We start from the raw sequence: 9,256 nt of genomic DNA, 5'->3' as shown, positions 1-9,256 counted from the left end.
TATGAAATCTCAACAATATGGACAGGAGCCTCAAGGCCAGTACAGACCCAACAATTCTTCCCAGAGCATGTCCTGTGTATTAGGGGTCTCCTGAGAAACAGAAACAATAGGATGTATGTATGTATATAAAGATAGTTATGATAAGGAATTGACTCGCATGAATATGCAGGCTGAAAAGTCCCAAAATTTGTAGTCAGCAAGCTGGAGACCCAGATGAGCTGATGTTTCAGTTTGATTTCTGCTGCCAAAATATTGGCTATCTGTACACAGTTGCCAAATAGAAATACAGAGACAGAATTTAGGAGGAAAGAGAAAGAGTAGCTTTATTTCTTTGCCAGGCAAAGAGGGAACACAGCAGGCTAGTGCCTCCAAACACTGTGCCTCCTTGGAGAGGGTAGTAAGAAGTTTTTATAGTAATGATTCAAAGAAGCCATGATCAAGCTCATGGACATTTTTCTGATTGGTTGGTGGTAAGGTAAGTGGGAATCAGCATCATCAACCTTCTGGTTCTAATTGGTCTGCAGTCTTTGTTCTTGTAGGCAGCATATCATCATTAATCGTTAACTTTTCCTACCTGGAGGGGGTTTCAGTATCTGCAAAATAGCTCAAAGATATTATTGTGTGTGTGTCCATTGATGGGGAACCAGGACCTTGCCCCAAGGCTGAACTACTGTTTCTCTTGACTTTGTTTCTCCCATGTCTCATATCTCCTCCCTTCCCTAAATAACAGCTGCTTGAATCTGCCCGTTGGAACTCAGGGAAGGTCATGGAGACTGAATGAAGGCTATTTCCTATAATCAAAGAAATGGGGGCACAGAAGGTCTTTCTGCCCAGGAGTCCCACAGGGTCCTGCTCAGCATCATTCCGAAGGCAGGAAAAGATTGATGTCTCAGCTCAAAGTAGTCAGGCAGGAGGAGGTACCTCTTATTGGATTATTTTTTTAATTATTAAAGTATAGTTGATTTACAATATTAGTTTCAGGTGTACAAAATAGTGATTCAAAAATTTTATAGATTATATTCCATTTAAAGTTATTATACAGACCACCTAGAGGGGTGAGATAGGGAGGGTGGGAGGGAGGGAGACGCAAGAAGGAAGAGATATGGGAACATATGTATATGTATAACTGATTCACTTTGTTATAAAGCAGAAACTAACACACCATTGTAAAGCAATTATACTGCAATAAAGATGTAAAAAAAAAGTTATTTTACAATATTGGCTATAGTCCCTGTGTTGTACAATATATCCTTGTAGCTTATTTATTTTATACATGGTAGTTTGTGCCTCTTAACCCCCCCTCCCCTCCCTTACTTCTCTTCTTTTTTCTCTCCTCCTGGTAACCACTAGTTCTTTCTGTATATCTGTGAACCTGTTTCTGTTTTGTTATATTCCTTCATTTGTCCCGTGTATTAGGGGTCTCCTGAGCCTGAGCATCCGGGAGCCTGTGCTCCACAACACATACAGTGTTTGCCTTTCTCTGATTTATTTCACCAAGAATATTACCCTCCAATTCCCTATCCATATTGTTGCAAATGGCAAAATTTCATTCTTTTTTCTGCGTAATGTTCCAATACCTGTATCTTCTTTATCCATTCAACAGTTGATGAATACTTATCTTGGCTTTTATATCTTGGCTATTGTAAACAATGCTGCTTCCATATTATGGCTATTGTAAATAGTGCTGCTATGAACATTGGGGTGCATGTATCTTTCTGAATTAGTGTTTTCAGTTACTCTGGATATATATCCAGGAGTGGAATTCCTGGATCATATGTTAGTTCTACTTTTAGCTTTTTGGGGAACCTCCATACTGTTTTCCATAGTGGCTGCCTCGATTTACTTTCCCACCAACAGTGTACAAGGGTTCTCTTTTCTCCACATCCTCTCCAACAGCACTGGTTATTTGTGGGGGTTTTTTTGTGTGTGTGGTATACTTTTTTTTTACGTCTTTATTAGAGTATAATTGCTTTACAATGGTATGTTAGTTTCTGCTTTATAACAAAGTGAATCAGTTATACAGATACATACGTTCCCATATCTCTTCCCTCTTGCGTCTCCCTCCCTCCTACCTTCCCTATCTCACCCCTCTAAGTGGTCACAAGGCACTGAGCTGATCTCCCTGTGCTATGCAGCTGCTTCCCACTAGCTATCTATTTTACGTTTGGTAGTGTATATATGTCCATGCCACTCTCTCACTTTGTCACATCGTACCCTTCCCCCTCCCCATATCCTCAAGTCCATTCTGTAGTAGGTCTGTGTCTTTATTCCCGTCTTACCCCTAGCTTCTTCATGACTTTTTTTTTCTTAGATTCCATATATATGTGTTAGCATACGGTATTTGTTTTTCTTTTTCGGACTTACTTCACTCTGTATGGTATTTGTTTTTCTCTTTCTGACTTACTTCATCCTGTATGACAGACTCTAGATCCATCCACCTCACTACAAATAATTCAATTTCATTTCTTTTTATGGCTAATATTGTATTTATATATGTGCCACATCTTTATCCATTCATCGGATGATGGACACTTAGGTTGCTTCCGTCTCATGGCTATTGTAAATAGTGCTGCAATGAACACTGTGGTACATGACTCTTTTTGAATTATGGTTTTCTCAGGGTATATGCCCAGTAATGGGATTGCTGGGTCGTATGGTAGTTCTATTTGTATTTTTTTAAGGAACCTCCATTCTGTTCTTACTTGATCTTTCAGTCTTTTAGTGAATTGGAAGAGGCCCACCGAAAAAGAGGGGATTAATCTGCCTTACTCCTTTACTGATTCACATGTTAATCTCATCCAGAAACACCCTCATAGACACATCTAGACACCAAATGTCTGGGCACCCTGTGACCCAGTCATGTGGACACATAAAATTATCATCACACTGTGATTATCACTGAGGGTTTCCAAGATGACTTTGGGGAACATGGATAAATTTACCAGCTGTGTATTTGTGTTTGGCAACTGTGTACAGAGAGCCAATATTTTGGCAAGTTATTTAAGTTCACTGTGCCTCAATTTCCTCACTGTGAGGATGACAATAGTTCCTCTCTCATTGGATTGTTTTAAAGATTAAATGAATCAATACTTGTAAATCACTTAGAATGGTACATGGCAAGTAGTTAAGCGCAACATGTGTTAAATACAATTTTAATATATTTCAAAAGCTGTGTATTTATTTTGAGGTGCACTACAAAGAAATACAGTTGGCATGATTTCAAGAATATTTCTGCTTAGGATGAGGCTAAATATAAAAAAAAAGTGGGTTGATTTCAAGACAAATAATAAATATTAGTATAGGAAGTATGTGATAATGGTAAAAAAAAATTGAGACAGTGGAAAGTGAAATAGGTTTAGGAATTCCTTAGGTTTAGGAATTCCTTAGGTTTAGGAAATACTATGAATGATAAAAAATAAGGTCATATTTGTGGTGACCAAACAACCCCAGCCTGGTTTTCTGAGAGATTTCCCAAGATGTAGGACATACAGTGCTAAAACCAGGAGAATCCCCAGCAAACCAGGATGTTTGGTCTAACTATATAACTACAGTTTGATATTTATTCCACAAACATTTGATGAGCACCTGCGTCATTCCAAGCACTGGAGGCTTCCAAATAGCCTCTAAGGAGTTGTCAGTGGAATGGACCCTTGGTTCTGTTGCTTTTGCTACTGTTATGTCTGTGCCTTTAAGCAGGGTTTTCCATCTTCCCTCCATCTGTTTCTTAGTCTGCAAAGGAAGTGGTTGAAATAAATGATCTCTAAATCCTTTCCAACGCCAGAGTTCTTCGATACAAAGCACACGATACATCTGTTACTGCTAAAATCTCTACTCCCACTGACATCCAGGGTGAGAAAATAACAATGAGCAAAGAGTACATGTGGTTCTTTTCTTATCTCTCAATTCCAGCCTGAGTTAGGAGGGAAAATGAATGTAGTGGAGACTCCCCTCTCCTGGGCTCCCAACCAACCACCACCCTGACACACTAGGATCTTTTGAAAAGATTTCAATAATGTATATGGTCAGGAAATTGGCAGAAGAGAGCCTTCCTAATAGGTTTAAGACTCCATAAGAAGCACATGAAGAATTTATTAGGGGAAGAGGGGATGTTTATGGTGCCCAGAAATACAGGTTGCTCCAACTGTGGTGGCGTTTGGAAGTTGAAAAGGAATCTTGGTGGTAAGACCATGATAAATAATTTACTTGATTAAGAAGCTCTTATTTAGAATCTTGTTTCTCTTCATCAAATGACATTTTGGAGTTGGCAGTATTCCAAGTTTCAAGCAAGTTATGTTACATAAGAGTGTATCTCCTTGGCCATCTGTTTTTGTGTGAGTAAAAACATCTTACAGTTACGTCTTGGAAAAGCTATCTCACACAAATCATTATTTATACATATATTTTCCAGAATCAATTTAATGAAACAAATGTCTATTGAGTGCCAATTATGAGATCAGTTCTGTGAAATCAGAAGTGCAATGAGGATCTCAGTTTCTGGGAGCTGTGGCTAAGGAAGCATGACAGGAATCCAATCATCACATTATACTGATGATGCTATTTGTGGAAAATCTGATGATTTTTACCTGGAACCAAGGTTCACTTTGTATAAGCTATGGCAGACAGAAGAGGCTTTGGGTATGAAAGTCAAGAGAGTTTCCAGGCTCAGAGAACTTAATTCTCAGGAGTCAGGTCTTTTTTCATAATGAAATTCTATGATGCCCAGACTCCTTCCAGGCAGCATTCTCTCTAATTATAGCTCCACTGAGTCACTGCAGGTGTTTAGAGCTATAATGTTGAGAGAGAGATAGAATATAAAAACAAGGCCATTTCACTGGGGGTATAGCTCAAGGGTAGAGCATTTGACTGCAGATCAAGAGGTCCCTGGTTCAAATCCAGGTGCCCCCTCCACATTTTTCTTTTTGCTTTAGAAGAATATGGATTGATTTTGACTTTAATATATTCTGTAGCTCATGACTGGTTGAATAATAACTAACGTCCCTTGTATATATGCCAGGCAGCAGACTAGGTACTTTACATTAATTATCTCCTTCATTTCTCACCAAAATTTTACGAGATACATTATCTCTATTTTACACAAGGAGTCTGAGACTTGAAGATGCTACAAAGACAGGTCCAGGATTTAAACTAGGAGAACACGTTCTCAATGACTTCATTATACTACTCATTCTGTTCTCCTTCTGTTAAAAGCTTTGTCACAAATTTCCATTTAGCAATGCTCCCAAAATGCTAAAACTGTCCATAGCCTTTTAGAACATTTTGGCTGCAGGGCAAACCCAGTAACAGTGATGATGCCTACACTTTATAGTTTCCTGGGGGCAGTCAGGGAATAGAGTCCTTGTTCACAGAGCACTGCTGTGGATAAACATGAACTGGCCTAAAATTTAGGAAACTGCACTCTTTTCCTGATCTAAAGCTTGGGGACTTTCTATTACCTTTCCATCCCCAGTTCATTGCCTGCAGCGAGCACCCCACCTTGGGTGCCTGCATTCCCTAGCCAGGGTGGGGCCAGAGGTCAGGCCTTAGTCTAGGTTTAACTCCTGCCTGACGCTCAGGCACTGCTGCATTTTAAAATCAGCTTGAATGACATCCACTGAGCCCCTACTACATGCCAGAATTGTGCAAAGTGTGAACCCAGAAGTGAATAAGACAGAGCCCCTGGACTCAGTGTGCTCTCAGCCAGGAAGCAGGCCTGTAAAATAAGAAATCAGACAGCTGTGAGCTGTACCGAGCTGGGCCAGCTTCAGGAATGCAGAGGAGGCAGTTATTACCTCTGTCCAGAGGAGGGAGGTTACAGGAGGCTTCCAAGAGGAGCTGATGGCAAGTCAGGGTCTCATAGAAGAACAGTATCGCACCAGAGGGAGGGTGGAGGAGAGGCAGGGGTGCGGTGAGTGAGGGTTGGGTCCCAGGCAGAGAAAACTGCATGGGCAGAGGCTGGAGCCAGATGGATGCAGTTGGAGGCAGCTGGAGCACAAAATGTGCTATGGGGAGTGTCAGCAGAGGAGGCTGAAGCTGAGGAGGCAGACAGGGATCAAAATGTAAGAACTCTTGTGCTGAGAGTCTTGCAGTTTATCATGAAGGCCTTTAAGAGGAGTGGACTAGATGCACTTAGTTTTAAAATGACTGCTGTGGGAGCAGTAGGAGATGGATGTCAGGGGTGGAAGCTGGGAGGCCATTTAGGAGGTGGTGGCACTGAGGTGCAAGGGCGGGGGTGGGCGTAAGTGATGTCAAAGCTAAACTCAGCAGCACCCAGTGATTAACTGGCACTGGGAGGAGAGGTTGGAAGAAGCCCAGTGCTGTGTTACATTCTTTGACCAAATGACAGTATGCAGTGGTGTCACCAATCAAGACAGGGAGAAGGCTAATCAGATGGTTACATAGGTAGGCCTGGCACCCAGCTCTGAGCCCACAATGAAATCCTGGCCCCACCACCTCTCAGCTGCATGGCCACTCTGTGCCTCAGTTTTCTTACTTGTAAAATCAGTATGCTAACTATAATATCTGTTTTGTGGGATTTATTTCTGATGATTGAGCCAGAAGTTATGGCTAGAACTGAGCCTGGCACATAGCAAGTGTTTAGTAAATATGGACTATTATTACAACAAAGCAAAATAGGAGAAGATGCAGGTTTGAGCAGGAAAAACAGCAAGTGTAGTTTGGGGCACACTGGGTTTGCAATCTGAAGTTTCGGTAGAACCTCAGAGTGGAGTGGCTGGGAAGGGTCGTCTACAGCCCTCAGAGAGCTGTGAGCTGGAGCTCTGGGGGCTGTGGGCTCCTTAGCTTCACAGAGCTTCCAGCCTTCATCAGGGAGAACTTACTGCAGTGACAGAGATTTCCTTGACCTTTCTTCTCAATACACAAGATTGAAAGTTCTCAGACTGGAACTCAAGGAACTAGGAATCAGTGGTGTTCAAAGGTGAATTTTGGACTTCTTATCTGTTTTTTTTTTCCAGCTGTAAAGTGAGACAGTTCACCTGGATGAGATCCCCTTGAAAATCTGATAAAATCATGTACCATATACAATCCATGCACACATACAATATTTGCCTGTAATTCAGAGCTGAACATGAACCTCTGTAGTCCAGTTGTGGATTTCCAGTTAAGACCACCTCCATGTCCAATACTTGATGGCAGCCCACGATATTTACAACATTCACTGATGTGCCTGGAGATTTATGGGCAGTTGGTGGTGTATTTTAAACACTGGAGAGTTTGATATTAGAGCACTGAGCTTTAAGTTCTGAGAACGGAATGAACATACAAGCTCTGGGATAAGTAGGAGATGATGTGGCTATAACGGAATCAGGGATGAAATTAAATCTAGCAGGAATCTCAGCCACACAGATATTTATGAAGTATGATGAAACTCATAAAAGTGGAATAAGTGCTTATAGGAGGCATAATAGCATCAGGGGGTATAGCTCAGTGGTAGAGCATTTGACTGCAGATCAAGAGGTCCCTGGTTCAAATCCAGGTGCCCCCTGTGTTTTTTTCTTTTGTTCTTCCTGGCAGCTTCTTTAAAAGCCTGGCTCTAGGGTGAGTTAAGCAAGGTAGCTAGGGCTAAAAATTTAAGGAGGCACTCACTCTCAGGTTCATGGAGGCGCCTTGGCTTATTAATTCCCTCACAGTAGAACTATGTGCTCATGTAAACCCACCTTGCCTGCACCAGACACACACAAACACAGCCACACACCCAGAGACACCCTAAGACACCCCCACACCAGATGTCCCCCAACCACACACACACACACAGATCCAGACACACCAATAGACAAAAATACACACACACATGCACTTTTATGTACCTTTATCTTATTATTTTTTTGCTCACTTTAACTTTGTTTATTTTGAGCTGTTCAGAACATTTATTACTCCAGAAATGATTTTTTAACATTTTTATGGGAGTATAATTGCTTTACAATGGTGTGTTAGTTTCTGCTTTATAACAAAGTGAATCAGTTATACATATACATATGTTCCCATATCTCTTCCCTCTTGCATCTCCCTCCCTCCCACTCTCCCTATCCCACCCCTCTAGGTGGTCACAAACCACCTAGCTGATCTCCCTGTGCCATGCGGCTGCTTCCCACTAGCTATCCACCCTATGTTTGGCAGTGTATATATGTCCACTCCACTCTCTCACTTCGTCAGAGCTTATCCTTCCCCCTTCCCGTATGCACAAGTACATGCTCTAGTAGGTTTGTATCTTTATTCCCGTCCTACTCCTAGCCTCTTCATGACATTTTTATTTCTCAGGTACCTTTATGTCTACGGTTCTTTATATTCATCTTATCAACCAGAAATTTCCAGCTTCCTTTCTACAAACTTTTTTTTTTTAGTAATTTTAGAGTTACAGAACAGTTGTAATGATAGTACAGAGAGGTCTCCTATAACTTTCACTCAGCTTCCCCTAATGTTGACAAGCTTACATAACTGTGGCATATTTCTCAAAACTATGAAACATCCGTGCAGCACTGTTAACCAAACCAAAGACTTCATTCAGATTTCACCAGTTTTCGCACCAGTGTCTTTTTTCTTTTCCAGGATTGAATACAGGGTTGCATTTAGTTGTTGCATTTAGTTGTAATGTCTTCTTAGCCTCTTCAGTCTCTAACAGTTGCTCAGTCTTTCCTTGAGTTTTTTTGTCTTTTTTTTGTATTAACATTTTTTAAAAGTCCTGGTCAGATATTCTGTAGACTGTCCCTCACTTTGTGTTTATCTGATGTTTTCTCTTGATTAGACCAGGGTAATGAACTTCTGGGAAGAACATTACAATGGTGCCATGTCCTTTCTGTCACATCTTCTTAGGCGTGGAAGAAAAACAATGCAAAAATTTAAGAGTCTGCTACATTGGTAAATTTTTAGAGGTCTGATATGTGAGGTATGTCAGGTTATGCCTTCTAAAGTGAGAGACACCACACAAAACAAGGTGTGTCGCTTGGTGAGCCTCTTTGGGTATTGGTGGCTATGTATTTGGGTGTGTTTCTCTGGTATGTTTACTAGACAAAAATAACCCATGAGATTGTCAGGTTTTGTGTGGATCCCAAAGCAAGAAAATAGTCTGTACTCAATCTGTGGTGAACAATAAAGATTTGTATCCTATTCATGCAAGGTCTGATGCAGGTTTTGTGGTCCTTGTCCCTCTTGCAGCTATGTCATCTAGCAAAATGTGGCCCTTAGGATCATCGTTCTAGGGGTAGAGAACATCAGTTCATAGCTTCCTTAGTCCAAGAGTGAC

At 41.1% G+C, this 9,256-nt stretch overlaps 2 non-coding genes across 2 annotated transcripts; both read left to right on the top strand.

The window, feature by feature from the left end:
- Positions 1-4,833: 4,833 nt before the first annotated feature.
- On the top strand, positions 4,834-4,905 carry TRNAC-GCA (transfer RNA cysteine (anticodon GCA)). The gene has a single exon. It is a non-coding gene; the product is annotated as a tRNA-Cys (tRNA).
- Positions 4,906-7,429: 2,524 nt separating this feature from the next.
- TRNAC-GCA (transfer RNA cysteine (anticodon GCA)) lies at positions 7,430-7,501 on the top strand. The gene has a single exon. It is a non-coding gene; the product is annotated as a tRNA-Cys (tRNA).
- The last annotated feature ends 1,755 nt before the right edge of the window (positions 7,502-9,256 follow it).

Source organism: Aethalodelphis obliquidens, unplaced genomic scaffold (genome assembly GCF_003676395.1).
Source record: "Aethalodelphis obliquidens isolate GAN/ISIS:26980383/991018 unplaced genomic scaffold, ASM367639v1 scaffold72, whole genome shotgun sequence".
NCBI classification, from domain to species: Eukaryota; Metazoa; Chordata; class Mammalia; order Artiodactyla; family Delphinidae; genus Aethalodelphis; species Aethalodelphis obliquidens.
Note: the sequence above shows the minus strand (reverse complement) of the source record. Positions and strands in the feature narration are given on the sequence as shown.